Source organism: Sorex fumeus, unplaced genomic scaffold (genome assembly GCF_029834395.1).
Source record: "Sorex fumeus unplaced genomic scaffold, SorFum_2.1 ptg000002l, whole genome shotgun sequence".
NCBI classification, from domain to species: Eukaryota; Metazoa; Chordata; class Mammalia; order Eulipotyphla; family Soricidae; genus Sorex; species Sorex fumeus.
Window position 1 is genome coordinate 1,966,187 of NW_026606059.1, and position 4,896 is coordinate 1,971,082.

At 39.8% G+C, this 4,896-nt stretch overlaps 1 pseudogene; it reads left to right on the plus strand.

Moving 5' to 3' along the window:
* The first annotated feature begins 807 nt into the window (after positions 1 to 807).
* LOC130023463 (uncharacterized) lies at positions 808 to 974 on the plus strand (annotated as a pseudogene).
* The last annotated feature ends 3,922 nt before the right edge of the window (positions 975 to 4,896 follow it).

The following is a 4,896-nucleotide window of genomic DNA, read 5'->3' on the forward strand; positions in this document are numbered from 1 at the left end:
GAGATGTATGTATTTTTCCCTGGGGTATGTTAGAAAATTCAAATTAGTTTTGTTTGGGGGCCACACTTGGCAGTGTCCAGAGGTTACTCCTAGCTCTGTACTCAGGAATCACTCCTGGCAGAGTCAGAGAACCATGTGGAATGCCAGGGATTGAACCTGGGTCAGCTGCATTCAAGGCAAGAACCCTACCTACTGTGCTATTCCTCTAGCCTCACAAATATCTTTTTAAGGGTGTTTTTGTTTTATAAAGTTAACTGATATGCCTCTTGGAGATCCCAGCAGGCTATCAAGAGTATCCTGCCCACAGGGGCAGAGCCTGGCAAGCTCCCCGTGGCATATTTGATATGCCAAATACAGTAGCAACAACAGGTCTCATTCCCCTGACCCTGAAAGAGCCTCCAATCATTGGAAAAGACGAGTGAGAATAGGATGCTAAAATCTCAGAGCTGGGAGGAATAGAGATGTTATTGGTACCCGCTCGAGTAATTCAATGATCAACAGGATGGCAGTGATACAGTGATAGAGTGAAAGTTAACAGATATGACTTTAATTTGGATAATCAAAATATTCCCAGGTGATAATGTGGAATATAGTTTAGAATATGCGTCTAACATTTAAAATTTCTCAGTGTAGGTTATTCTCCTGATAATTTAGAGTATTCTTATGCTTTTCCTGGAAATAACTTTTCAGTGTAGAGAAATGTGGCTTGAAACACCCATTACTCATAATTTGCTCAAGCGGGCCCAGTAACATCTCCATTGGAGACTTTGTTGTTACTGTGTCTGGCATATCGAATACTCTCGGTAGCTCTTTTCTTGGCCTTTTGGCTAAGATCAAGTGTAGTATCTGTTCTTATCAGTTTAATATCTGATACTCATAATTATTCTGTTTTTTTTTTTTTGCATTTTGGGTTACACCTGGCAATGCACAGAGGTTATTCCTGGCTCTGCACTCAGGAATTACCCCTGGAGGTGCTCAGGGGATCATACGGGATGCTGGGAATCGAACTGGGGTCGGCCGCATGCAAGGCAAACACCCTACCCGCTGTGCTATCACTCCAGCCCCCCATTACTCATAATTAACACCATAATTTACACTACCTGATGAGTTCATTTAAATTACTTTCACTTTAACATTAAATGAATTTTTCCCTAACTTTGCGTAATAGTCCTTTGGTCTGTAAAGAATGAATCATTTTTTAAAAGGGCTGGAGCAATAGCACAGTGGGTAGGGTGTTTGCCTTGCACGCGGCTGACCTGGTCAGCCCAGGTTTGATTCCTCCACCCCTCTCAGAGAGCCCAACAAGCTACCAAGAGTATCTTGCCTGCATGGCAAAGCCTGGCAACCTACCTGTGATGTATTCCATATGCCAAACACAGTAACAACACGTGTCATAAAGGAGACATTACTGGGCCCGCTCGAGCAAATCGATGAACAACAGGAGGACAGTGTTACAGTGCAGTATAGTTATATCAATAAGAAAACTCATAGGATTACATATATTTTACAAAAATATCTAGAAAACTTTCTGAAAGTATTTTGTTTTGATTTCTCAGTAATCAGAACCAAGGAAGTGTGGTCGATATGGGTCTTGTCTATACTGTCCATCCTACAAAAAGAGTTTAAATTAGTTGAAAACTTAGATTCTATTCATAGATATGTTAAGGAAATCTCAAGTAATAACTCAATATTTGTTTTATCATCTGGACTGTGTGGTGACTATTTTAAAGTGTAAGTTTTCAATATTTGGGTTGCATAGCTGTCGGTTATTGATAAAATTTACTAACTGACTAATCTAAATTAATGCTTTGCTGTTGCTTTCACTTTTATTATGATTTTGTAGAGACACAATTTGACTGTAATAGGTATAAAGAGAAAGTTACATATTATGGGCGACTATTTTTAGAATCTTCTTTTGTTTCATTTGCTATTGCTAACCCACTCTGTTTTAAGTAACAAAAGAAAAAGGAGAATGGAAAAGGAGAAGTAGAAAAAGATTATTAAAATAAACTTAGTGTTCATTTCATAGATTATTCAAAGATCTTTGAATTTTCTTTGTGTTTTTTTGATATATTTTACATACTATAAGTGCCTAATCATACATTTTTTTGGTGAATTTGGTAAGTGTTCAGTAAGTTAAAATAATAGTGTTTATTTTTAAATAAGGAATCATAAAACTAAAATATTATGTAGTCATTTGAACTTCATGATACTAAATGAACATATTTATATTTTTAATTCACTGTCACTGTCACTGTCCTCCTGTTGTTCATCGATTTTGCTCGAGCGGGCCCAGTAATGTCTCCATTGTGACAATTGTTACTGTGTTTGGCATATTGAATATGTCACGGATAGCTTGCCAGGCTTTGCCGTGTGGGTGAGATACTCTCGGTTGCTTGCCGGGCTCTCTGAGAGGGGCAGAGAAATTGAACTCAGGTCAGCTGTGTTGGCTGCTTGCAAGGCAAACGCCCTACCCGCTGTGCTATCACTTCTGTCCATATTTTTAATTAAAGTCTGTAAAGTTTACATCATACACAGAGCATACCTCTGAATCACTGGTATGGCCGAGACTCCTCTCCCCGGCCCCCTGTGACTTCTTGCTGTCCACCTCTTGCCTCTTCACTTTCTCTCCTTTCCTGTCATCCTCATCTCTAAAACCTACAGCCAAGAGTTTGCACTGCGTTGACACCTTGAACTCCCTTGTGTTGTCATTCTGTATATCACAGATAAGTGGTATCATCAAGTATTTGTCCTTCTTCCAACATACATCACTTCCCATGGCATCTTCCAGTTTTATCAAGTTGCAGGGCAGAAACCACAACACTGAAAGCATGTGAGACAAACGACAGCAACGAGATTTGAAACTGTGCCTGTCAGGAAGGCAGCCTGGGAGTTGGCAGGGAACCGTGGGACATAGTTGGGACATTGGTGCATCATATGCCTGAAACTCTACTCTGCATGACTCTGTGAATCACGAAGAATTTCATTATCTTTAATGAAAAAATGCAAAATTTCTGGAATGACTTTTATACTTTGAAAATATATTACAGTTCACCCAAAATATGAAGAAGCTGACGTTCATTTGTCACCTTTATTTTCTGTGCCTCCCATGCTAAGGAACTCTGGTAGTACTCCCCAGGGTAATCGACTCACCAGGCTGGGGGTCCCGCATCCGAGCCTGGAGGTGCAGGCCACATGGGGTCCTGCCAACCAGGATGACCAGGGCACAAGAAGGGCCTTGGAGGGGTTCCGGGACCGTCTTCTTTGAACGAGGAAACTAGCCGGTAAACTAGCCTGGGCCTTGCATTTGCTCCAACACTCTACTCTCTCTCCCACTCCTAAACTTCTATTCTTATTTGTTTATTTTTAGGCACTGCTGGGGATCAAAACTGGAAATTCACACATGCAAATATGCAAATACACTCTTGAACTATATATACAGCCTCTCATGATTTAACCTTTTAAAGGAATTAGCATGTACTTGATGACTTCACTAAGTTCCTAAACAGAAAGCAACAACCTTTTAGAAATGATACCAGAATATTAGTAATTTGTTATATTCTATTTTTTTAGAGCATTAGAAAATAATTATTGCCGTTGAACCTTCTCAAAGGGGTCAATGATGAGAAGCAGGTGTCTGGAATTTAGAAATTTAACAATTTTAGAGAGAAAACAATATTCCATCGTTAAAAGCATGCCAACTGCACACCAGGTCTAAAGCAGTTGTCTCATCAACATTATGTGCTCTTTGATACGTCAATTGACCTTAATTTAATAGGTCCTCTTTTTCTTGAAATTTTCAAAGTCGTTGTTATGTCCTTTAAAAAACTCAACACCCAACCAAAATCTTATAGGATTAAAGTCTTTTATTTACCTCAGTCCTTTTTTCTTGTTCTTGTTCTTGTTCATCTTCTCGTTCTTCTTGTTCTTGCTCTTCTTGTTCTTCTTGCTTTGGTTCTTTTTCATCATCATCATCTTCTTGTTCTTGCTCTTCTTGTTCTTCTTGCTTTGGTTCTTTTTCATCATCATCATCTTCTTGTTCTTCTTGCTCCTCCTCCTCCTTCTCCTCCTCCTCCTTCTCCTCCTCCTCCTCCTCCTCCTCCTCCTCCTTCTTCTTCTTCTTCTTCTTCTTCTTCTTCTTCTTCTTCTTCTTCTTCTTCTTCTTCTTCTTCTTCTTCTTCTTCTTCTTCTCTTCTTCCTCTCCTCCTCCTCCTCCTTCTTCTTCTTCTTCTTCCTCCTCCTCTCCTTCTTCTCCTCCTCCTCCTTCTTCTCCTCTCCTTCTCCTCCACTTCCTCCTTCTTCTTCCTGCTTCTTCTTATCTTTATTACTTATTTTTTTGCACTGTGTTTTGCAGTACTGTACTGAAAAGGAATCATGCTTATCGCTTTACCTCCTTTTAGCAGCCAGTTCTTGTCCACAGTGATCATTTCCAACTATCATTGTCACAGCGGTCTCTTCTCTGTCCTAACTGCCCTCTCCCTCCCTTTTGGAAAGCCTCCTACCAAGGACCTGTCCTCCTGCCCCTCATTTCTGTTGTTTGGGGTATTATAACCACAGTTTGTTTTATATCTGACGAATGAGTTCTATCTCTCCCTCCCCCTCTGACTCACTGCACTCAGTAGTATGATACTCTTCATGTCCACCGACATATCCAGCAAATTTCATGATGCCATTCTTTCTAATGGCTGCCTCTTATTCCATGGTGTAAATGTACTATAGTTTCTTTATATGTTTCCGAATCTCCATATTCTTAAGATTAGTCAGATCTGAGCCTTAGTCCCATTACAAACTCATTAACCGCATACATTTGAGCAAAATATGTAAGTTCTTCCAGTCACTTTATTTTATGTGTAAGATGAAAGAACACGTCTTTCTATCTAAAAGTGTTGCTGTGAT